Source organism: Plecotus auritus (assembly GCF_963455305.1).
Source record: "Plecotus auritus genome assembly, chromosome: 9".
NCBI lineage: Eukaryota > Metazoa > Chordata > Mammalia > Chiroptera > Vespertilionidae > Plecotus > Plecotus auritus.
Window position 1 is genome coordinate 138,309,910 of NC_137783.1, and position 26,586 is coordinate 138,336,495.

General features: G+C 45.2%; 1 protein-coding gene across 6 annotated transcripts in view; it reads left to right on the forward strand.

The window, feature by feature from the left end:
• The first annotated feature begins 3,489 nt into the window (after positions 1–3,489).
• Positions 3,490–26,586, forward strand: part of CKAP5 (cytoskeleton associated protein 5) — a 91,770-nt gene continuing 68,673 nt past the window's right edge. For 2 of the 6 annotated variants that reach the window (XM_080642831.1, XM_080642834.1), the window contains exon 1: positions 3,490–3,583. The gene's annotated coding sequence lies outside the window, so the exon portion shown is untranslated. Of the gene's footprint in view, positions 3,584–3,773; positions 4,131–12,601; positions 12,714–26,586 lie in introns of those variants that run through there. The other 4 variants (XM_080642832.1, XM_080642835.1, XM_080642836.1 and 1 more) reach the window with 3 other exon arrangements.

Below are 26,586 nucleotides of genomic sequence, written 5' to 3' on the forward strand. Positions count from 1 at the left end.
TCTCCATGAACTGAAGCTTTCACCAAACCTAGGTCTGCAGAAAACAGAGTAATTGCTGGAGAGGAACTTAGAAAAAGCATGTACAAGAGCTAAGGGTACACAAGGTTCTAAGATGACATTCAAGGGCATTAGTAAGCATAGTTATTCCTACTTTGGGCACTGATTTAAAGAATGTTTCTTAAGCCCTTTATTATGCTTAAGAAATAATCTATAAGTTTGTCTTTTCTTTATATGTGAAGATGACTCAATTAAACCATTTAATAGGATGTGTGTTTGGGGATGTGTCCCAGCCTTTGTTTTGAAACATTCCCTCACTCACTCACTTATTTTCTCTCCAGATCCTTCTCCCATTAACCAGCTGGCAGAGGCTCAGCATAGGGAACAAGAGTTTTATATCCAACCAAGGTTCCAACTCACAACTTGACTCCCTGACATGATGTGATGTTAAAACAGATCCAGGCAGCCTAATTAAGGATCTGAATGTAATCCCCCCAGGCTGAAGTTAGCTCCAAGCTACACAGTGTGCTTATTTTATTTTGCAAGATACAAAGAGCCAAGAACTCTCTTATCTTGCCCTTCTCAGTGTTTTTTCCCCTCTAGCCCCCCACGCCCCTGCTAACAAGGTCCCTATCTCTCCCTTCTGCCTCCTTCCTCTTTGGTGGAGCTGGTGCTTCTGTGGTCAAAATTCTTGAAGAGCCTGTATTTGAGGGGGTTATGGAGAAATGGGCTGTGAAAAAAAAAAAGCAATTAAACAAACGGCACCTATTAAATGCAATCAAGTGCAAGCTGGGATAGGCCTGGCAATCTTAGAAGCAAGTAAAGCCACTGCTACCTTCAGAGAATAATGCAGGAGGTACCTGGACTGAAAGTTGAAAGGAAGTTAATCATTGAAGCTACTCCTCTTAGTCTGGAAATATGGATCCGTGTCCCATCATAGGGAGCAGAATGCAGTGTGTAGTTATGATAGAATGAGCACTGTCCCAACCCTAGCAGGCTTTTCAGAAATACACAGCAGTTATTCAGTAGCCACAATGTTTGGCATTTGTTTCCTGCTTCCAATTGCAATGATACAGTGTTCACTTAGATCTCTAATACCCAGTAGGGTTACACTGTTCTATTAATACTTTCCTTATGTAGAACTATTGAGAGGCCCCTGAAATAAAGTAGGCACACATCATGCCAATAAATACACAGATAAACGCTATTGGATGATAACCCTGGACTGCAAATGATGACTGGCCAAACATTTATTGAACACCTACTATGGGCAAGGTACTGTATTAGGTTTCTATAAGGCCCTACAGGATCTGCCACTCCTCACCCATTTTCTATCAGACCTCATCTCCTACCCTCCAACTGCCAAGTACATACTCTGCTCCAGCTAACTATATTGGCCTCCCTGTTTCTTAGACCTGCCAGTTATGCTCCCAACTTAGGATCATCACATAGCTGATCCTGTTGGCACTTTCTTCCTCTAGGTATACTCAGGGCTAACTCCTTCCCCTTCTTCAAGTCTTTGCTCAAATGTAATCTTCTCAATGAAACCTACTATGAACACCCTTTACAAAATCATAGTCTTTCCAACTCTACTTCCCAATCCCTTTTACCCTGTATTCTTTTTTTCTTTTCCCCTTGCACATATTGTCTAATAAGATACTATATATTTATGTGTTGATTATCCGTGTCCTCACTATAATGTGAGATCCACAAGAGGAGAGATTTTGTTGTTGTTTCTATTTTACTCACTGATTATCCCAAGTGCCTAGAACAGTCCCTGCACATACTAAGTGCTCAGTAAATATTCGTTGCATGAATGAGCGAAAAAATTAATGAAGTCATATATATTGCCCACTGTCCAGAACGGCTTCACCTAAACCATGTAAAACAAAAGGGACTTTGACATCTTGTTCTAAAACTCTCTGGGCCCCAGACTCCACAGGAATTTTAATGAGCAAATTTGAGGTTACCTTCACTTTCTCCTTAAATGTAATCTTCCGTTTATTTCCAATAATATTTAAATAAAGTAAACATGCCAATGACCAATGACTGAAGAAGACTATTTCTATATATTCATAACTGACTTCTCAAAGATTACTGTGACTTTTTTGCTCTGGTTCCTCTCTCCTTCCCCTACCTATGGATCTGTCATCATCTCCCATTTTCATTCTCTCCACTGTCTCATCTGGTCTCATCCACTACCACAATTTCATTTTTTTCACTCAACAGAGGTGAGTCCCAAATCTAGATCACTTCTCTTCTCCTCAGCTTGCATTCTATATTTTCTAGGGCTACTTAGATGATTCCATTTGAATGTCTCATTAGTACATAAAAGTAAACAGGTTTAAAAGTAAACTCCTTGTCTTCTCTTTGAGACTGGCTTCTCCTGACTTTCTACTTTCATTTGGGCAATCGCCACCTCCCAGTCCCTACACTCAAATCCTGGCATATTCTGACTCATCTCCCTCAGTGGGCCCCATCTCACCTTTGCACCTAATCTAGCTGGTTGCCAAATCTTTCACTCTTTCTTGAATCTGTTCTCGTCATCTCCAGTGCTATTACCTCATATCAGAATCCCAACTCTAAACCATTTTAAACAACCAAGTTAATTAGTTCTCATAAAGTGCAATTCTGATTGCTCAGAAACTTTCACTAGCTCCTCATTTCCTCCTTAAAGTACAAATTCCTTACTCTAGTATTCAAGACCCTACAAGAATCATTCCTTTCTTTTATTTTTTAAAATACGTTTTTATTGACTTCAGAGAGTAAGGAAGAGGGAGAAAGAGCTAGAAACATCAATGATGAGAGAATTATCGATTGGCTGCCTCCTGCACGCCCCCCACTGGGGATCCGGGCATGTGCTCTGACAAGAATTGAACCTTGACCTCCAGTTTCATAGGTCAACGCTCAACCACTGAGCCATGCCTGCAAGGCTAAGTCTCTCATTTTTATAAATAACAGGAGTATGCGCTACTGTTCAAAGTTCTTCCCTAGACATTCCATTAGTTCTATTAAATCTTCACACTAAGCTTGTAAGGAAAACATAGTTATCCCGTTTTACAGATGAGGAAACTAAGTTCCAGGTGATTTCCTGACAAATGTGGTTTACTCAGAGCTGGTCCAAGGACGCCAGCATCATGCTCCATTCATTGCTCCTTCCACTATATCCCATCTGCTTCTCATTTCCCTCACGAACTCAAATGCACAAACAATATTTGGTGAATGACATTACATTTTTTAAAACTCTCTAGATGTCAAATAAAACAAACATGCTGACGGCTGGGGATGCACAGCTTTCCACACACCTTTTTTGCGCTTCTTTGCCGGGTGATCGGCAGCTTTCGCTCCAGTGACCCTCCCTCTCTCCACGCGAGAAAGCAGCGCGGATCCCCAAGGAAACGCTGTTGCGCACGGCCCCTTTAAGGCTGCGGGCGGCGCGTGCCCACAGTCCCTTCAAATGGACCAATAACAGAGCAATGGGCGGTCTGTCGAGAACCAATAAACAACGAGGACACTGCGGGGTGTGCGGCGGCCTAAGCGGTTTCAAACGGCTTAGAACAGGCCCCTCGGATCTGACCCGAAGGAGGTGAGTGGCCGGTGGTCCCGATCCACCCTCCCAGGCCCCCGTGTCCGGGCGTCGCGCGTGCGGAGGGTCGCTGAACCCTGGGCGGGGTGTCTCCATGGACGCGCGCTCCGTAGCTCCACGAACCCGGCAGGTCTGACGCGGCGAATCGGGGCGGAGGCCCGAGACCCGCGGCTGGCAGGGCGGGGGGCGTGGGCGCTCCGGTGCGGCCCAGGCCGAAGCTGGGATTCGGGTTCCGGAGCGCGCCGCGGAGGGATGCGGGCGACAGCGTCCGAGGGATGCGGAAAGCGCTGGGCCGCGCCTGGCGGCTGAAGGTGTTCTGGGACTGGGGCGGGGGCCCTGCGAAATGGCCCTGCTATCGTGCCCATCGCGTAATTGTTGAATGAATGAGTGAATAAGAGCCTGTGAGGGCCTTAGTGGTTGTGAAGGGCCTGGGCGCCTCACGGCCTGACAAGGACAACCTGTCCATCTGTGCTCCTACCGGCTTGCTGGGATTTTAACAATTCTGATCATAGCGCTCAGTCCTTTCGCCTGCTCTCTCTCTCAAAAGGTGTCAGTAGAGTTCCGGTATCTTTCCAGCTCTGAAGGTTTGGGGCGGTGGGGGGCGGGGGAGGAGAGGCAATACAATAGCCAGCAGTTTAGATTTTAAGCAGGCCTTGGTACTTTAAGGTGGGGGCTCGGTAAACTAGAGTCTTACTTTTTAGCTGCTAACAGTCTGTGGCTGTTGATATAGTTACCCTGCAATCGTGGTAATTGTCAGGCAGGATTTAAATGTATCCCATTTTGTATCTGGGATAGAAAATTATGAAAGTGATGTCTCCAGGGTGGCTACTGTGTGTTAGAAAACATATTCGCGTTGATAAATCTCCCCAAATAAGTTTTTTTGTCATTCAACATCAATAGAGGGTGAAGTAGTTTTTGCAGAACTTGCCCCAAATTGATGCATGGCTCTAATTTAATTCTCATGGGAACCAAGGCATCAAATCTTGACCCAGAAAGTCTGTCTGTGTTATTTTATACATAATTATAGTAATTGAAAACTCATTTTTGGAGAGGTGAACGCCTCCTATCTCCATTTTCATCACCCTGAAAAGTCCTTCTTTGACCTGAAGAGCCAATAAATTAAGCTACCAATCTTTTGAAAATTTTAAGAAGTCTAAAAGATTTGGACTTTTCTTAAGTGACTGGACAAACTAATGTTTTTATAAAACGTGATGATGAGAAAGGCTGAAATTGCTTTATTTTGCCAATATAAATTAAACTTACTTGGTAAACTCATGAGAAAAAAAATTATACAAGTATTTAAAAAATGTTCATTCAGGCAATGGCAAGCAAAGATAGTCCATAACAATATACCTTATACTTTTAAGGTTTTGATAATCAAGTAAGTTATGAACTTCTACAGCCGACAGCTGAGTTTTAATTGCAATTTGAGTACCTTACTGTTATGAACTCTGTTCTAGGTTTTAGGGAGGCAATTAAAAATTATAAACATCTTTAACAATGCCTTAGGATATAGTTTAATACCTTGATGGGGAATGAAAGCTTTTCTTTATATTGGAGTAAAGCCAGGTTCTTCGTTTGACTTAATGGAGTCTCATTGGTTCATTCAACAAATATTGAGATTGATGCCTAACGTGTGTTAAACATTGTTCTAGATTTTAGGAGTACACACTAGTGAACCAGAAAAAGCCAGTAACCTAAGGGAGTTTGACAGTTTTATGTCTCACACAATTTGCTTCTATAATTCCTCTTGCCCAGCTCTGGTTCTTGAACAAAATAAATGCTCAAATACTTTTACTAGCAGTGGCCAACATTTACTGAAGAAATACTCATTGGATGCCACATTTTATCATTTTTAATCCTAACAACTTTTTACAGATGAGGAAAACTCTTAGAAAGATTTTGCAACTTGTTCAAGATCACACAACAGGTAGAACTTGAATTTGAACCTGAGTTAGTCTGTCTCCAGGGTCTTCGCTTTTCACTACCTTTGTACTATATGAAGTTATAGGATTTGTTAGGGAGAATTCAGGAGCAATTTCTGGGTAGGTCTTCCTTGTTAATACTTCTGTCAGAGACATGATGAAATATGGAGGATAGGCATGGTAGTTTTCAGGAAAGATGGAGCAGTTTAAAATACTGTATTTACCATATTGGAGATGGACAGCTGTGACAGTGGGGGGAGTGCACTAAGAGGGAGCATAAAATCTAATGATCATTAATGGATTCCTGGTGGTCAATGTTGAAGAGTTTTGAGATTCTTGTACAATTTTCATATTTTTACCTCTAAAGTTCTGAACATGTTACTTAATTTATTCCAGTCAGGGCAGTTGCCCTGTTTACTTGATGGATCTCAAACACATTAAGCTTATTCTTTTTGGCCTTTGAATTTGTTGTTCTCTTCCTGGAACTACCCCTTCCTCAAACCAGTCTTTGTATACAGGCTCCACTCAGATCTCAACTCAAATGTCATCTCTTTAAAGAGGCATTTTCTCAGCTCCCAATTAGACTAGCCTTCTTGATCACTTTTACCTTACTTTTCTTTTTTATTTACTTAGTAGCATTTATTGCTACCTGATAGGTCATTTATTATTTGCTTGTATATTGTCTGATTTCCTCACAGAAATTAAAGCAAAGCGTAGATTCCTTCCCGCCCCTCCCCCCTTCTATAAAGCTACCTCGATGCCTCAAACAATGCTTGGAACAAAAAAGGTGGTCAAAGGTATTTGTTGAACAAAATTGGCCAAAACCGTGATAGTCTTCTCTATGTGCTCAAGTGATAAAGACAGTATATAACTAAAGCTGGCTGTGTTATCATGTCTTTGAATGTAAGCATATGTCTCAGCAGACAAACTTTGAAAGTCTTCAACTAAGGAAACTGGGAAAATGATCGTTTTAATGTTTATCTACTGAGAGAGAAAGTAGATCTGGCTCCCCACTTTTATTTTTTTCAATTTTTAGAGACTTTCAAGTCTAGGGAAGTTTTTAGGGGTACTGGTCAAGTACATTGTAGGATTTCCCTCTATTAGAATTTATCTGATATTTTCTCACGCTTAGACTGGGGTATGGAAGAGAGAGGGAAAGACAGAGAGAAACACATCGATTGGTTGCCTCCTGCACAAGCCTTGATCAGGGCCCAAGCCACAGAGGAGATTGCAACCAAGGTACATACCCTTGACCAGAATTGAACCCGGGACCCTTTGGTCCACAGGCCGACGCTCTATTCACTAAGCCAAACAGGCTAGGGTTAAAGTTCACTCTTTATGTTGTAAACTATTAAAGGTTTCAACAAATGCATACTGTCATTTATCCACTATTAGAATATCATAAGGATAGTTTCACTGTCCTAAAAATTCTCTGTACTTCACCATTTTCCTTTTCTTTCTCCCTGTCCCAGGGCAACCACTGATGATTTATTGTTTCCATAGTTTTGTCCTTTCCAGAATGTCATGTAATTGGGAGTATACAATATGTACCCTTTCAAACTGGCTTCTTTCACTTAGCAACATCTCTTTAAGGTTTTCCCATGTCTTTTTGTGGCTTGATAACTCATTCCTTTTTATTGCTGAACTAGAGGCCTGATGCACGAAATTCGTGCAAGAGTAGGCCTTCTTTCCCCTGGCTGCCGGCACCAGCTTCCCTCTGACACCCAGAACCCGGGCTCCCCTCACAGCCTCGACTTTGTCCAGAAGGACATATGGTCTAATTAGCATATTTTTTATTATTATAGATTTATTATAGAAGACTAGAGGCCCGGTGCATGAAATTTGTGCACTTGGGGGGGGGTCCCCCTCAGCCCAGCCTGTGCCCTCTCACAGTCCGGGAACCCCATGATCAATTGCCCCAAAGAGGTAGCCCTGCCCACCCTGCCAGAGCTCCGGATGGATTGCCCCTGCAGAGGGAGGCCCCACGCACCCACTGTAGCACTGCCAGGTAGCCTGGGCCTCCCTCTTTGGGGCGATGGATCACCCAGCCGGGGCTCCGTGATGGACCACCCCTGCAGAGGGGAAGCCCTGCCCATCTGCCGTAGCACCGCCATGGGGTAGCCTGGGCCTCCCTCTCTGGGGCGATCGTGGAGCCCCCTGATTGATCGATTGTGTGCCGGCCGATGGCCTGGGCCTCCCTCTGCAGGGTGATCATGGGGCAATGGCCGGGCCCCCGACCAATTGAATCGCATCCGCCTTGACTGGCCTGGCGCCAGTGGGTGTCATAGCGTGATCGTCCGGAAGGTCGTTTTGCTATTCGGCCGTTTGGTCGATTTGCATATTACGCTTTTACCATTATAGACTAGTGGCCTGGTGCACGAAATTCGTGCACATTAAAAGGGGATTAATTAGAGGAAATAATTTAATATTGCTATTTGCCCTTTCTCTATAATAGAAGTGTCAAAGATGAAAGAAAATTAGTAAAATGTATATGAAAACCTTCCTCCTGTTAGAGTCTGGGGTGCACCACGGGACCCAGAGTCAAGTCCCCGCCCACCCACATGTGCCTCAAAATCGCATGAGACCCAGATCTGGCTGGCCCCTGCCCCCATTGGGCTAGATCGAGACCTGGCCAGTCCCATTCTTGTCAAGCCCCACCGGGCAGGGGATGTAGTCTCAGGTCCCCTAGCCCAGCACCAGGATGGGGGGCGTGGCCTGAGGTCCCCCAGCCCAGACAAAGGCAGAGGGCGTGCCTTGAGGTCCCCCATCAAGCCCTGCCAGGTGGGACATGGCCTGAGATTCCCCTGTCAAGCCCCGCTGGGTGGGGGCATGGCCTGAGGTCCCCCGTCAAGCCCCGCCAGGCAGGGGGGCGTAGGTTCAGGTCCCCCAGCCTGGCACTGGGAGAGGGGCACAGCCTCAGGTCCCCTGTCAAGCCCCACTGGGTGGGGAGCACGGCCTGAGGTCCCCTGTCAAGCCCCGCCAGACAGGAGGGCGCAGGCTCAGGTCCCTTGGCCCGATGCTGGGGCGGGGGGTGCGGCCTGAGGTCCCCCGGCCTGGTGCTGGGGCGGGAGGAGCAGCCTGAGGTCCCCTAGCCCAGCACCAGGATGGGAAGCACACCTTGAGGTCCCCCATCAAGCCCCGCTGGGCAGGGGGTGTGGCCTCAGGTCCCTTGGCCTGGCACCGAGGCTGGGGTCGTGGCCTGAGGTCCCCCAGCCTGGTGCCAAGGTAGGAGGCACGGCCTGAGGTCCCCTGTCAAGCCCCGCCGGGTGGGGGGTGCGGTCTGAGGTCCCCTGTCAAGCCCAGCCAGGCAGGGAGGCGCAGCCTCAGGTCCCCTGGCCCGGTGCTGGGGCGGGGGGCGCGGCCTGAGTTCCCCTGACCCAGCACTTGGGGGTGCACCTTGAGGTCCTCTGTCAAGCCCCACTGGGTTGGGGGTCATGGCCTGAGGTCCCCTGTCAAGCCCAGCCAGGCAGGGGGGCGCAGCCTCAGGTTCCCTGGCCCAATGCTGGGGTGGGGGGCGTGGCCTGAGGTCCCCCGACCTGGTGCCAGTGTGGGGGGTGCAGCATGAAGTCCTCTGTCAAGCCCCACCTGGTGGGGGGGCGCAGCCTGAGATCCCCCAGCCTGGCCCTGGGGCGGGGGGAGCAGCCTGAGGTCCCCTAGCCCAGCACCAGGACGGGAAGCGCACCTTGAGGTCCCCCGTCAAGCCCCGCTGGGTGAGGGGCATGGCCTGAGGTCCCCCAGCCTGACACCAGGGCGGTGGGGGGGGGGGTGAGGCCTGAGGTCCCCTGTCAAGCCCTGCGGGGTGGGGGAGGGTGTAGCCTCAGGTCCCTGCTGATTGCTCGTTAAGGCTCCTTATGGGAACTTGCCTCAGCTGTGGGTGCAGCCATCTTTGTGACGGAGTGATTGTCAATTAGCATATTCCCTCTTTATTAGATAATAATGGATAATAGTCTATTGTATGGATGTACACAGTTTGTTTACCATTCACCTATTGAAGAATATCTTGGGCACTTCTAGTTTTTGACAGTTATGAAAAAGCTGCTGGCCGAAACTGGTTTGGCTCAGTGGATAGAGCGTCGGCCTGCGGACTGAAAGATCCCAGGTTCGATTCCAGTCAAGGGCATGTATCTTGGTTGCTGGCACATCCCCAGTAGGGGGTGTGCAGGAGGCAGCTGATTGATGTTTCTCATCGATGTTTCTAACTATCTATCTCTCCCCCTTCCTCTCTGTAAAAAAATCAATAAAATATATTTTAAAAAAAAGAAAAAGCTGCTGTACACATTTGTCTGCAGGTTCTTGTGTGCATATAAATTCATTTGGGTAAATACCTAAGTGTGTGATTGCTGTATCATATGGTAAGAGAGAGAGAGAGAGAGAGAGAAACATCAATGATGAGAAAGGACCATTGATCAGCTACCTCCTACATACCCCACACTGGGGATTGAGCTTGCAACCCTGGCATGTGCCCTGACCAGGAATTGAACCCTGACCTTCTGCTTCATAAGTCCACGCTCAACCACTGAGCCACGTGGGTTGGGCTCTATGTTTTTCCACCTTTGATTATATTAAGTCAAACATCAATTTATACAATTCTCTCCAACTTCCAGAGGAAACTTATATCTCAAATATAAGTTGTTTTCCATTTTGTTTATTCCTGGGATATGAGAGGCATTCAAAGCATAATTCTGACTCAGTTGAAATGGTCAGACATTTTTGCATAGATATGATGTCAGATAAGCCATGGTGACTTCATGTCTCTTCAAGCATGATTTTTGTTATTTTACTGAGATAAGAAACCTACTTTTTTTGATAACTTGATTATATTTCTTAGAGGTTTATTGGTAAAGTAACTTTTAGATTCTTTCTATAAAGGTGAGAAAAAGTTGAGTAGTTTCAAGTATTTTTTTAAATGAAATTCATTTGTTTAATGTGGATGCCATTTTAAGGCTTAAGGTAGCATTTTATTTTTCTGAAAGTCAACTACCAAGAAATAAATCAAAAAAATCTTTTTAGCGGTTATCACAAAAAATTTTTTTATTGATTGCTTTTAAAGAGAGGAAGGGAGAGAGAGAGAAAGAGAAACATTGATTTGTTGTTCCACTTATTTATGCATTCATTGGTGATTCTTGTATGTGCTCTGACCAGGGATCAAACCTGCAGAGTCTCTCCTGTTTTACTCATATGCATAGGTAATATTTAGTAAATCATTTTCTGAACAGTTTCCATTTTGCCTTGTTAGGAGAATATTACTACCTTAATTTGTTGAATTATGAAGTTTTTACATGTCCATTTGTCTCTTCATGCTATAGTAAAGAAAAGCAATAACTAAAATAAGATGAGCTATGTGTAAACTGTGATATTTGGTAAGAAATCTAAGAGTTATTCAGAAATAGTCTATGCATTTATGACAAAAGATAGAAGCCCCCATTATAATAATCTTGAGTTCTGATGTCAGAGACTGAGCTGTACAATCAAGTGGATTTTTTTCCTCTCTGAATTTTTTATTCAATAATAAGCACTGTATTGGATATTATTCATTTGTGTGTATGCACTATACTATGCTTATTGAGATTATCTGTATTCCTCTGTCGAAGAAAGTGTTGGTCATACCTTTTATGATAAATACTTATTCAGTATTCATTTTGTATCATACTCTGAAAGAAAAGCATGAGTAAGATACATTCCAGCCCTTGCCCTTGAGGTGTTCACAATCTAATGGAAATAGTGTGAAAAACTTAATGGAGATATAATGAAGTAATATCTTAATTACCTAATTCAAAAGTATGGTTTACTTAGCCTTGAAGTCTCTAAGACCATCTAAATAAGGGTAACCTGGGTCTTCATGCCTATCCTTTGAAATTTCCACTTGTATCCCTATTTGGGATGGAAGATGGATGGAAGATGTTAGAGCACTTACTAATTATCTACACACACACACACACACACACACACACACACACACACACACACCGGTCAGATAGCGCTCATTAGAGTATCGCCTACAACAAGGTTCCAGATACAAGGTTGTGGGTTCGATCCAGGTTCAGGGCACATACAAGAATCAACCAGAGAATCATAAATGGATGGAACAGCAAGTCGATGTTTCTCTCTCTCTCTCTCCCCCCCCCCCAAAAAAAACACAAAAAATTAATTTTAAGAACACAAATATCTTTCTTGACATATGAAGGAGATACAAAATACAGTCAAACCTTGTAAGCTGAGATTGAGGAAAAATTACTCCTATGAAAAGAAAAATTAAAACTCATTGATAACCTACGGAGAGCTCAGAAGCCACTACTTAACTCCCTGAAATATTACTAATCCAGTTTCTCCTTCAATTTTCTCAGTAAGTCTTCATATTAAATTAGATGAATGAACAATTGTATTTGCATGCAAGGTATATATATTTTTAATTTCAGAGAAAGGAAGGAAGAGAAAGAAACATTGATCAGTTGCCCAATCGAACCCCTCCACCTTTTGGTGCACTGGAATGATGCTCCAACCAACTGAGCCACACAGGCCAGGACCATGCAAGACTTCATAGACTTGTAGTGAATTGTTGGCCAGTTTTTGAAAGAATACATTTTACTCACAAGAAGAGTGCTATTTTTATATTTCTCCTGCTATTACCTTCCATGATATTTTATATCATTGTCTGGGATTCCTCGGATTGTAGAGAAGGAAGTCAGTGAAAGGGTGAGTGAAGCAGCACAGGCTGCCAGAAATCTTTCCTGGGCCTTTGAGTTGCCATTTGAAGAACACTGCTCAAGTTAATGAAGTAAGCAGATTACATAATGGGGGCTATATATTTATACATCCTGATGCTTTGGCTATCTCCTACAGTTTTTTTTTCACTCCTGGAGAGGGATTAGGATTGTGATACTAGGAACTGATAATCTCCTTTGTTTCTGGAACATTACTTGTGTTGCCACCGAAAAGGTCTTCCCAATTGTGCTGGATGCCTCCTGGTTGGTCCTTAATTTGCCTCTTGCCTTAGAAACCCTGTGGGCGAAGAGAGGCGGTCCCTTTAAGCAGTTAGCGTTTGCGGGGCGGGGTCCGGGAAGGGGCGGGCACTCAGCGCGCTCTGGGCCCCGCCCCTGGGGGAGGTGTTGCCCAGCCGGCCAGCCGCATCAATGCCGCCGCCTGCCCGGTATTCCTGCTGATTCTGCTGGAACATTAGGGCCCTGACCTCTCCCTGCCTGGGGAGCGTAAGTGTCAAACTGCGGTGAGGGACTAGCATCCCTTGCCCATGCCGGAAGCCCTGGTGGACAGAACAGGGGACTTTTCTGGCCTATCAGAGGCTGAGGCGGTGAAAGAGCGTAAACAATGCCAGCTTCAGTGAGCTAAAACCTGGGGCATCTGCTTTACTTCTGGGTGGCGACAGCGGCCCTAGAGTGCTTGTTTGGATGTGCAGTGATTGAGTGGTGCCCACAACCTGGCTTTGCCTCCCCTGGTTCCTACTTAGAGTGAGGAGAGGATTGCTTTTACCCGAGTACAACCTTGTCGAGCTGGATGGGTACAGCTGAATCCAGTGCCTTTGGGCCTTGGATCCTTACCCAGGATTTGGAGACCCGAGTAGCTTCGGGATGAGTAAGCGTTAGGTTTACACCTACCTTGGTACAATTGAGCAGTAACTCTCAAAGTTGACCCAATTCACAGCTAGGTTTAGATTTCAGCCTCCCCAGAGGCCTGTGTTGTTGTCAGGTCCACCTTTTGGAGACATTGACAGTGATCATCTGTTTAGGGAGAGTCCAGTTAACTTTCTTTTCTGCTGATGCGTAGCATGGTGTGAAAGAGATAACTGTTGACCCTTCCTTCTCTCTAAAGGAATTTATGGGAAGCCACCATCCCAGGACTAGAACAGCAAGCACACCCAAGTTTGTTCAGAAAACCCGCTTAGAGAAGCCATTTAGATTTCTGGCCCCTAATAATGCAGAATACTCCAGGAAGAGGATAATACTTGTCCTTGTTAATGGGAATTACCTGGAGGCAGTGATGTTTTTTTAATTAAAGGAAAGTCTTGCTATTTCGTTACTGGCTACTTAGAGATTTTATTTGGCTTGGCCAAATAATAAAAAGCTTAAATTTTTATGCCAGTTACATAATCGTTATGCTTCTTTAATCCAGTTATTTATTCCTAGACATGGTTTGAGTAAAGATTCCTGGGCCTCTTTGTGTATTCTGTTTTGTCCTTGTTTTTGGAACTATTTTCTTTTTTGCAGTGAGACTATCATCATACCTCATTGGTCATTCAAAAGGGTTGATTTTTGAGTGGGCAAAATTTTTCCTTAAACTTCTCTCGGACTCAGTCTGTGCTTCTGCAGTAGCCAGAAGTGAGGGTCTAGGAATGGTAATCAGATCCAAATCTCTTGTAATAGTGAAGAGCTTTTGTAGGTCAAGGACTTGGAAATTAGCCATAAAATAGTTTTGCTGCTATAAGCTTCTTCCCAGGTAGAAAGCTAAAACAATTTATTTAGTAGCTGTATAATTATTCTTATAGACTGTCAAGCTACAGGAAAGGAGAAGATCCTTGGGTGGTGGGGAAGAGTAGTGGACTGAGAGATAGACATAGGTGCTAGACCCAGCTCTAACATTACTCATGACTTAATCTCTCTGCACTTTACTTTAAGCTGATTGATGCCTCAGAAAATTCATAAATTTCTTGAGTCTATATGTTACGATATTATATAATGCATATTTAATAGGCAATTTGTTATTTAATTGAATACAAAACTGAAAAATCAGACATTTTGAAATTTATTCTAAGTTCTGTCTTTATGTATGACCTTAGAAACACTTCTTAACCACTGGTCTAAAAATAAACAATTACATCTGAAATTTTTTCAGCAGTAGTGTGGACTATATGGTATTTTAGCTCTTTGGATACATCAATGGTATAAGATTATATTTCTGTAGAACATTTATTTTATAGCTGGCCTTCTTACCTTTGCCTCTGTTTTAGGTTAGAGTAGAGCCTGAGAGCTCTGAATAATTTGAAGTTTCTGAATATTTGTAGTATGGACTAGATCAGTGGTCGGCAAACTCATTAGTCAACAGAGCCAACTATCAACAGTACAACGATTGAAATTTCTTTTGAGAGCCAAATTTTTTAAACTTAAACTTCTTCTAACGCCACTTCTTCAAAATAGACTCGCCCAGGCCGTGGTATTTTGTGGAAGAGCCACATTCAAGGGGCCGCATGTGGCTCACGAGCCACAGTTTGCCAACCACTGGACTACATTGAATAAACCATAGCAAGCATTACACACACACACACACACACACACACTCACTCTAGAGGCCTGGTGCACGAAATTCGTGTGGGGGGGTCCCCTCAGCCCAGCCTGGACCCTCGCCAATCTGGGACTCCTCCGAGGGATGTCTGACTGCTGGATTAAGCCAAAACCGGCAGTTGGACATTCCTCTCACAATTCGGGACCGCTGGCTCCCAACTGCTCACCTGCCTGCCAGTCTGATCACCCCTAACCACCTCTGCCTGCCAGCCTGATTGCCCCTAACTGCCCACCCTGCCGGCCTGGTCACCCCCAACTGTCCCCCTCCACTGGCATGGTCACCCCCAACTGCCCCCCCTCTGCCGGCTTGGTCACCCCTCACTGCCCCCCTCTGCTGGCTTGGTCACCCCTCACTGCCCCCCTCTGCCGGCCTGGTCACCCCTCACTGCCCCCCCTGCTGGCCTGGTCGCCCCATGCAGCCTGCTGGTCAGTCGTTTGGTCGTCCCTTGCTAGCCCCCTGTCAGCCTGGTCGCCCCATGCAGCCTGCTGGTCAGTTGTTTGGTCGTCCCTAGCTAACCCCCCCCTCTGCCTGCCTGGTTGCCCCACACAGCCTGCTGTTTGGTTGTTACTGTGAGGGCGTCGTGACCAATTTGCATATTACCCTTTTATTAGTATACTAGTGGCCCATAGTGCACGAAATTCATGCACGGGGGATGGATGGGGTGTTCCTCAGCCCGGCCTGCACCCTCTCCAATCTGCGACACCTCGAAGGATGTCCTGCTGTTGGTTTACAGGGATCGGGCCTAAACCGGCAGTCAGACATCCCTCTCGTAATCCGGGACTGCTGGCTCATAACCGCTCACCTGCCTGCCTGCCTGCCTGATTGGCCCTAACGACTCTGCCTGTGGGCCTGCTCACCCCCAACTGCCCCCCGCTGCCGGCCTGCTTGCCCCCAAATGCCCGCCCCCCGCCAGCCTGATCACCCCCAGTGTCCCCCGTGCCAAGCCTGCTCACCCCCATCTGCCCCCCTGCTGGCCTGCTCGCCCCCACCTTCCCTCCCCACTGGCCTGCTTACCCCCAACTGCCCCCTGGCTGGCCTGCTCACTACAAACTGCCCCCCCACTGTCCTGATCACCTCCAACTTACCCCCACTGATAGCCTGCTCGTCCCCAACTGGCTCCCCTGCTGGTCTGCTTACCCCCAACAGCCCCGCCCCCCACCAGCCTGATCACCCACAACTGCCATCCCGTCCTGGCCTGATCACCCACAACTTGCCTCCCCTCTTGGCCTCTAACCGCCTCTACCTCGGCTCTGCCACCATGGCTTTGTCCAGAAGAACATCCGGAAGATCTCCTGGAAGGTCTTCCAGTCTAATTAGCATATTACCCTTTTATTAGTATAGATATACATATCCTATCTAATAAAAGAGTAATATGCAAGTTGACTGTCACTCCAACACACAAGATGGCTGTCCCCATGTGGTCAAAGATGGCTGCTACTCACATGTGGGCACAAGATGGCCGCCACAAGATGGCCGGCAGGGGAGGGCAGTTGTGAGCGAGCGATCAGGCCAGCAGGGTGGGCAGTTAGGGGCAATTTTATTCATTTATTAAAGAGAATCATTAATAAAATTAATTTGAACTACTAACATATATATATATATATATATATATATATATATATCCTATATAATAAAATCCCAATATGCAAATTGACTGAACGGTGGAATGACCAGTCGCTATGACGCGCACTGACCACCAGGGGCAGATGCGCAACTCAGGAGCTTCCCCCTGGTGGTCAGGGGGAGTGCCGCTCAGCCAGAAGCTGGGCTCACAGCTGGTGAGCACAGCGGTGGTGGCGGAAGCTTCTCCTGCCTCCACAGCAGTGCTAAGGACCCCTTGGGGGATGTCCAACAAAGATGGCAGGTTAATTTGCACACTCAGGCCCAGAGCAGCCGGGGGCGGGGCGGGATGCTTGCATTGTTGCCATGGCGACGACGCAGGCGTTCCGCACCACCCCAGCTGCTCTGGGCCTCTGGGCAGCTTGGGAAGGCAGAAAGGCAGCTCTGGGCCAGAGTGAAGACGGTGCCGGCAGCCAGGGGAAGGAAGGCCCATTTTTGTACAAATCTTTGTGCATCGGGCCTTCCGAATTTCTATAATTATAGTTAGAATACTTATTTCTCTTTTAGATATATAACACATATTCAATGTACTGCCCTCTCAGAAAGAGACATCAAGACTAACAGGAGATTTTATTCATTCTTAAAGCAATTTTATTCATTTTTATACATTACCTTCACTTAATTTGTTTCAGTTTCTCAGACCACCATAATAAAAGAAATTAGTATAGGTGCTATGTCTATTTTTAAACTCTTGTCTCCATTTCTGTATTAATCTCTGAATAAGTTTGTGAACCAGCAGAAGTCTTCTGACCACACTGAGTAGTTCTGAATGGTACTACAACCACATGGATGAATTTTACAAATGGAATTTAAAAAAAAAATTATTTATTGAATTGAGAGAGAGAGAGGAAAGGAGGGGGAGAGAGAGAGATTTGTTGTTTCACTTATTTATGCTTTCATTGGTTGATTCTTGTATGTGCCCTGACCGGGGATCAAACCTGAAGCCTTTGCATATTGAGACAATACTCTACCCCAGTGGTCGGCAAACTGTGGCTCGCGAGCCACATGCGGCTTTTTGGCCCCTTGAGTGTGGCTCTTCCACAAAATACCACACTCAAGGGGCCAAAATAGATGGCCTGGGCGAATCTATTTTGAAGAAGAGGTGTTAGAAGAAGTTTAAGTTTAAAAAATTTGGCTCTCAAAAGAAATTTCAATCGTGGTACTGTTGATATTTGGCTCTGTTGACTAATGAGTTTGCCGACCACTGCTCTACCCAATAGAGCTACCCAGTCAGGGCTACAAATGAAATTTTGAATGAAAAAAGCAAGTTATTGAGGATTACAAATAGTATAACATGTATCTAAAGCGCAAAATCAAGTGCAGTTACTTTTGTTATTTAGGGATACGTACCTGTGACTATGGCATAGAACTAAGCAAACTTAAAAAAAGTGCTTCTGTGGGGAGTAGGAGAGAAATGCACAGGTGCACTAATATTGGTAGTGTTCTCATTTTCAGATTGGCTGGTAGGTCAATTTTATTACAATGCTTCATAACTCATGTTGTTTATATAAAAACTAGTAGCCCTGCACACGAATTTGTGCACCAGTAGGTTGCTGCCGCCCTCCTGTAGCTCCCCCTTCTCTCCTTCCCCCTCTCCCCCTCATAGCTTGCTGCCCTGCCCCCTCCTGTAGCTCTCTGCCGCCCACTTGTAGTTCGCTGCTCCACCCTTCTGCAGATCCGTGATCTGGTCGTTACGCGGTCGGTCATTACGCCTCACAACGTAACGGATAATTAGCATAGTCCTCTCTTATTATATAGGATTAAAGTCTAAATTAATTTTATAATTAACATAATTGTGGGAGGGAATTAGTAGAGAAGTGCTTTTTTCCTTAGTATGTCAATCATGGAAGAAGACAAAGACAGAGCAAGAGTCCTTGTCACATGCAAACACAAATACTGTATCCATTATGTCAATGTCTGGGGAGGTTTAGGTATGAAGCAAGCTTTTCTTTTAAATAGAAAGATCATAAATACCAACTTTTAAAAACTCAGACTATAACATATTAGAAGCCATTTCAGAAAGAATAATAAAATGGCATCTAAATTTTCTACAAGGCACTTAAGTTGGATAACCTGTTTCTTCATGTTTCCAAAAGTAACCAGTAGGAAAAAAAGATAAGTGTTGTAGTAACTCATAGAATACCAACAATTGAATATTCTCATTCTCTTGGTTGTTCACATTCTCTTGGTTGGAAAATGTTTTAAAAGATTCATGGAGTGTTTTCCTTTGAAAATGAGATGGTAAAGATAGCTTTTGCAGCTCAAACTTGTACCAAGAAAGTAAGGTTAGAGGTTTTCAACCCAGGCTGCACATTAGAATCATCTTGGGACTTAAAAAAATAATTTATTGAAGTGAAATTCACATAATATAAAACTTAAGCATTGTAACATGAACAATTCAAATGGCATTTTGTACATTTACAATATTATGCAACCACCATCTTTATCTAGTTCCAAAACATTTCCATCACTCTACAGTAAAACTCCTTATCCATTAAGCAGTTCCTGCCCAATTCCCTCTCTCCCCAATCCCTGACAACCACCATTCTGTGTTCTGTCTCTATAGATTAATCTATTATAATTCTAGATATCTAAAATAATAAAAATGTAATATGCTAATTAGACCAGATGTCCTTCCAGATGAAGCTGGGGCTGCGAGGGAAGCCCTGTTGCCTGCCAGTGGCCAGAGGGAAGCCCGAGTCCCGGGTGCTGGTGACCGGAGGGAAGCCTGGGTCCTGGGTGCCAGAGGGAAGCCAGTGCTGGCAGCCAGGGGAAGGAAGGCCTACTCTTGCACGAATTTCGTGCATCGGGTCTCTAGTTTGCATATAATGGAATCATACGATATGGGGCCTTTTGTGTTTGGCTTCTTTCACTTAGCATCATATTTGTAAAGCTCATCTAGTTGTAGCATGTATCAGTACTTTACTTCATTCCCTTTTATGGCCAAGTTATAGTCCATTGTATGTACATACCACAATTTATTTATTCTATCCATTGATGAGCATTCCGGTTCATCAATGGATGGAATAGCTATTGTGAATAATGATGCTATGGACATGCATGTATGTGTGCCTGTTGGAGTACCTGTTTTCTGTTCTTTTGGGTATAAAACTAGGATAGGATGCCCTGGATGGTGTTTCTCAATGGCTAGAGCATTGGTGACTCAGTGGTTAGAACCCACCCTTGCACCAAAGGGTTGTAGGTTCATTTCCCTGTCAAGGGCACATACCTGGGTTGCAGGTTCATTCCTGGCACCAGGAGGGTACATACGGGAGGCAACCAATCAATGTGGTTCTCTCAAATCAATGTCTCTCTCTCTCTCTCTCTCTCTCTCTCTCTCTCTCTCTCTCTCTCTCTCTCCCTCTCCCCCTCCCTCCCTCCCCCCCCCCCCCGCCTTAACTCCCTCCCTTCTATTCTCTCTGGTGAGGATTAACAACAATAACAAAAAAGACTGGTCCTTCACTATAGAGTTTGAGAAGCACTACATAGTTCATTCATTTTTGTTGCTGTATAATATTACACTGAGTGAATATACCACCATATATTCATTATTTTTTTATGAACTTGTGAAGTGTTGGAAACTTTTGACTTTCACAAACAATAGTGTTTTGAATAGCCTTGTATAGGTCTTCCAGTGCAGTTGGCATCAATGTATAAGGTAAATACCTAGGAATGGTGTTGCTGGATAATAAGGTATGTGCATCTTCAACTTACATAATGCCATACTGTTTGCCAAACTCATGTACTATTTTATCTCCTCCATTTCTGTATTAGAGTTTTTGTTCTCTATTAAGGTTTAACTTCTCTAAAATTTGCTGCTGCTGTTTCACAGGGTCCTGGGGATTTTAGAGGGAGTTTTTAATGAAAGTTCCACTTACTCTAATAAACTTTTACAGTTTAGTCTTTGAGTATTTAACTTTCCCTAGAATATTTCCTACATTTTCATGGAGGAAACAAGTTGTAAAGGAAGAGGCATAAACTTTGAATCTCAATGTGATCTCACAGACTACCAATTTTGTTGTTTCTGGCAGGTTACTTAATCTTTGTAAGCCTAGTGTGTAAAGTGGGCAGAATATCTTTCTTTCATGTAGTTGTTCTAAGTACAAAGTGGATCAACATGTTTAACAAGTACTTTACACAATGCCTGATCCATAGTAGACATTATCAAGGTATATATTCTTTTTTTTTAAATTATGTATTTTATGTCAGATCAGGACTGGGGCTGGAGAGGAAATATAAGCAGAATCCCTTCTATCCTATATAATAAAAGGCTAATACAGGCAGTCCTCAGGTTACGTTGGACTTGACGTATGTTGTTTCGTGGTTACGTTGCCATCTCCCATTTATTTATTTATTTATTTTTATTTTAACTTAAATGTACCTTGTTTTTAAAAGAGCAGTTCAGTTGAGAGCTGAAGAGCCCCAGTTATAACAAGTCCTTATGCTCTAGCACTGTTGGTTGGCCCGAGAAGCTACAAACAAGACACATCAGGTTCAAAGGCATCTCCCATTTATTTATTAAAAAAAAAAAAGTTCTGTCATTTTGACGTATATACATATGTGCTTTATGTTTTTTATTACTTATTTACCACAAGTAGAGGTCAGGAATTGTTATCTTTCTTTTAAATTTATTTTACTGTTTCACTTAATTACTGCTGTGTATGTGTTCCATGTGAGTGAAGTAGGTGCTTATGTAGGTGGGTTCCGACTTAACGGCAAAAATCGTGTTACGTTGCACCATAGGAACAGATCTTTGATGTAACCCGAGGACCTACTGTATGCAAATTGTCTGTTTGACCAGGAGTTCAACTGGGAGTTTGACCAGGGGGCAGGGCCAGCCCTCCAACTGCCCGCAGTCCCTCCCCCCCGGCCAGCCCATCCTGATTTACCCCAATCGGGGCTGACCAGCCAGACCCTACCCATGCCGAATTCGTGCACCAGGCCTCTAGTGTTATCTATATATGTAAAAGCCTAAGCGACCGAACAACCAGTTGACTGGTCACTATGACGCACACTGACCACCAGGGAGCAGATGCTCAACACAGGAGCTGCCCCTGGTGGTCAGTGTGCTCCCATAGCAGGAGCGCAGCTCAGCTGTCTGATGGTCATCAGACGCAGGGCTTATAGCCGGCAAGCACCACTTCAGGGGCGCAAGCCTCTCCTGATAGGGACTGACTGGGCGCGAGCCCATGGCAGATGCAGCGGGCCCAGTATGAGTGGGAGCGGCGTGGTGCCTGGCCCGGGCTTGGGCTCCTCCTCAGCTGCCTGCTGCTTTGTGCACTACTACATCCCTTGGGGATGTCAGACTGCCAGTTTCGGCCCAATCCCACAGGCCGGCCTGCAGCAATCAGGCTGTAACTGGCAGTTCGACATCCCCTGAGGTATCCTGGATTGCAAGAGGGCGCAGGCCAGGCTGAGGGACCCCACCAGTGCACGAATCTGTGCACTGGGCCTCTAGTTTATAATATTAAAAAATGGGAAACAATTTTTTAATTTAATAAATCTTTATTGTTCAGATTATTACAATTGTTCCTCTTTTTTCCTCCCATAGCTCCCCTCCACCAGGTTCCTACCCCACCCTCTGCCCTTACCTCCCCCCCACTGTCCTCATCCATAGGTGTATGCTTTTTGTCCAGTCTCTTCCCGCACCCCCACTCCCCTTTTCCCCCAAGAATTGTCAGTCCACTCCCTTTCTATGCCCCTGATTCTATTATATTCACCATTTAATACTGTTCATCAAATTTTTCTTCCCTTGGTTTTTAGATTCACTTGTTGATAGATACGTATTTGTTGTTCATAATTTTTATCTTTATCTTTGTCTTCTTCTTCCTCTTCTTAAAGAATACCTTTCAGCATTTCATATAATACTGGTTTGGTGGTGATGAACTCCTTTAGCTTTTTCTTATCTGTGAAGCTCTTTATCTGACCTTCCATTCTGAATGATAGCTTTGCTGGGTAGAGTAATCTTGGTTGTAGTTTCTTGCTATTCATCACTTTGAATATTTCTTGCCATTCCCATCTGGCCTGCATAGTTTCTGTTGAGAAATCCACTGACAGTCGTATGGGTGCTCCCTTGTAGGTAACTAACTGTTTTTCTCCTGCTGCTTTTAAGATTCTCTCTTTGTCTTTTGCTCTTGGCATTTTAATTATGATGTGTCTTGGTGTGGTCCTCTTTAGATTCCTTTTTTTTGGGATTCTGTGCGCATCCTGGATTTGTAAGTCTATTTTTTTCACCAGGTGGGGGAAGTTTTCAGTCATTATTTCTTCAAATAGGTTTTCAGTATCTTGCTCTCTCTCTTCTTCTGGCACCCCCATAATTCTGATGTTGGTGCGCTTGAAGTTATCCCAGGCTTCTTACACTATCTTCATATTTTTGGATTCTTTTTTCTTTTTTGCTTTTCCGGTTGAGTGTTTTTTGCTTCTTTGTATTTCAAATCTTTGACTTGGTTCTTGCAATCCTCTAGTCTACTTTTAGGTCTCTGTATAATATTTTTTATTTCAGTCAGTGTATGCTTAATTTCTAGTTGATCCTTTTTCATATCCTCGAGGGTCTCGTTAAATTTATCAGCCTTTTCTAGGAAATTCTTGAAAAACCTTATAACCGTGGTTTTGAACTCTATATCCAGTCATTTACTTTCCTCCATTTCCTTCATTTGTGAACTGCCTCTTTGTCTCCGCATTTCGGCTGCTTCCCTGAGTTGATGGAGTGGCTTTGTGTGCTAGGTGTCCTACCAGGGCCCAGTGGCTCAGCCTCCCCAGTTACCTGACCTGGACACTCTTGGTGCACCCCTTTGTGGGCTGTGTGTGCAGTCTTGTTGTAGTTAAGCCTAGATTGTTGTTAGTATCTTTGGATGGAGTTGACCTCCAGGCCAATTGACTGTGAGGATCAACTGTGTCTCCACTGGGAGAGCTTCTGTGCTCAGCTTGGATGGGGCGGAGTCTCAGGGTGGAGCAGACAGCCTGGGTTTCCCGTCATCCCCGCTCTACGAGGCCCCTGTGTCTCAGTGTCCCCTAGCAATGGCTGCATGCACCTCTGAGAGAAGGCTGCCCTCGAGTTTCGCCCACTGCCAGACAGTCCAGTTTCTCCCCGAGTGAGTCTGGGTACCCAAAAGTCTCACCCGGAACTGGATTTCAGTGCAGTCGGGAGGTTTTGTTTCCCTCCCGAACGAGACAGCTAGCTGTGCGCTTGCTGCCGCCCTCTCCGCACGCCGCGAGTAAGCCAGCCGCATATTCAGCCGTCTGCCCTTTCCATGCGCGCGGGTCTCCGCACCTCTGTCCTCCACAGCTCCTCTGGGTCTCAGTATCCTTTTATCTTTCCTTCTAGTTGTAGAATTTCCACTCAGCCAGCTTTCTGGTTGTTCTGGATGATGTCTGCTCTGTCTTCCAGTTCCAGTTTTGAAATTGTTGTGTGAGGCAGCAGTATAGGTGTTTACCTATGCCGCCATCATGGTTTCTTTCCTAAATCTTAATTCAAAATGGGAAACAATTTAAATTCCAACAATAGGATTGATAAAAATGGAGTGATAAACATCCTGTTCTCAAATATGGGAGAATGTGCCCTAACTGGTTTGGCTCAGTGGATAGAGCATCGGCCTGCGGACTGAAGGGTCCCAGGTTCGATTCTGGTCAAGGGCATGTACCTTGGTTGCAGGTATATTCCCGGTAGGGGGTGTGCAGGAGGCAGCTGATCGATGTTTCTCTCTCATTGATGTTTCTAACTCTCTATCCCTCTCCCTTTCTCTCTGTTAAAAAGCAATAAAATATATATATTTAAAAAAATTTTTTTAAAAATATGAGAGAATGTTTGTGACAGTATAAAAATGATTGCATCCAGTCATTGTGACTCAGTTGGTTGAGCATTGTCCCATGTACCAGGAGGTTGCTGGTTCATTTCCCAATCAGGGCACATGCAGGATTGTAGGCTCCATCCCCAGTAGGGAGTATGCAGGAGGCAGCAGATTGATGTTTCTTTCTCATCCATGTTTCTGTTTCTCTCTCTCTCACTTTCTCTCTCTGAAATCAAAAACATTTTCAAAAATCTTTATTGTTGAGAGTATTGCAGAAGTCCCCCATATTCCTCCTCTTGCCCGCTTCCACCCAGTTCCCACCCCGCCCAAGGCCTTCGCCACCTATTGTCTGTGTCCAATCCCACTCCTAGGAATATATCCTAAGAAACCAGAAACACCAATCAGAAAGGATATATGCACCCCTATGTTCATAGCAGCACAATTTACAATAGCTAAGATGTGGAAACAGCCTAGGTGCCCATCAGCAGATGACTGGATCAGAAAACTATGGTACATCTACACAATGGAATACTATGCTGCCATAAAAAAGAAGGAAATACTACCATTTGTAGGCACCTGGATGGAATTAGAGAACATTATGCTAAGTGAAATAAGCCAGTCAATGAAAGAAAAATACCACATGATCTCACTCATTTGGTGATATTGAAAAACATTATAAACTGATGAACCAAAAGATAGTTACAGAGGCAGTAAAGCATCAGACAGACTGTCTAATTACAGCGGTAAGGTTAGGGAGAGGTGGGGGAAATAAGAGATCAACTGAAGGACTTGTATGCATGCATATAAGAGTAACCAATGGATGCAAAACATTGGGGGGTGAGGGCATGTATAGGAGTGGGGGGGGGGGGCAATGGTAAGATATGTACACATATAATACCTTAATAAAAATTTGAAAAAAGTAATATGCAAATTGACCGTACCTCCGCTACACCCACAAGCCACGCCCACAAGCCAATCAGGAGCGAGTATGCAAATTAATCCCAACCAAGATGGCCGCGGCCACAGAGAGAGCAGGAGGGAGGCTTGGGTTTCCCCGGCGATGGAGGAAGCCAAGCTTTTTGCACACCCTGGCCGGCCCAGGCCTCCACTCAATGCTATAAAGTTTAAATTATAGAAGATAAATAAATCCCAACAAAAATGGCGGTAGCCACAGAGCTGGAGAGAGCAGGAGGTGAGGGTTGCCCCCAGCGATGGAGGAAGCCAAGTTTCTGCAGCCCTGGCCTGCCTTGGCCTCCGCTTAAGCCTACAAAGTTTCAATTATAGAAGATAAATAAATCCCAACAGAAATGGCTGCCGCCACAGAGTGAGCAGAAGGCTTGGCTCCGCTCCAGGCTACAAAGTTTCAATTGTAGAAGATAAATAAATCCCAGATACCAGGGCCTCCGCTTGGGTTGCCGGGGGGTGTGGCCAGCCTGCAAATCACCACAGGCCCCTCGCCCAGGCCGCCCCACGCCCCAACGGAACCCCCACCCTGATCCCCCCACCCTGATCCAGGACACCCTTCAGGGCAAACCAGCTGGCCCTCACCCGTGCACCAGGCCTCTATCCTATCTAATAAAAGAATAATATGCAGATTGACCATCACTCCAACACACAAGATGGCTGCCCTCATGTGGTCAAAGATCCTGCCCCATGTGGACACAAGATGGCTACCACAAGATGGCCAGCAGGGGAGGGCAGTTGGGAGGGACCAGGCCTGCAAGGGAGGGCAGTTGGGGGCAATCAGGCCAGCACGGGAGGGCAGCTGGGAGGGACCAGGCCTGCAAGGGAGGGCAGTTGGGGGCGATCAAGCCTGCAGGGGAGGGCAGTTAGGGGTGACCATGCTGGCAGAGGAGGGAAGTTGGGGGTGACCGGGCCTGCAGGGGAGAGCAGTTGGGGGGGACCAGGCCTGCAGGGGAGGGCAGTTAGGGGCAAACAGGCTGGCAGGGGAGCAGTTAGGCATCAATCAGGCTGGCAGGGGAGTGGTTAGGGGGTGATCAGGCTGGCAGGCAGAAGCGGTTAGGGGCAATCAGGAAGGCAGGCAGGCGAGCAGTTGGGAGCCAGCAGCCCTGGATTGTGAGAGGGATCCCAGATTGGAGAGGGTGAAGGCTGGGCTGAGGTACTCCCCCCATGCACAAATTTCATGCACCGGGCCTCTAGTATGCATATAAGATCTTTGGTTAATCTCTTCACACATCCTAAAGACATTTAAAAAGAAAACTCTAAAAATTATTTTAATGAAGAAACTAAAAAATATTTTTTAAAAAGAAAAAGATTGCAAGAGGTTTATCCCTCTTTTTTTCATGTATTTTATATACTGTTCTAGGGGCCCAGTGCACGAATTTGTGCACCTTGAAAGGAACTGTGAGCCGAGAGACTG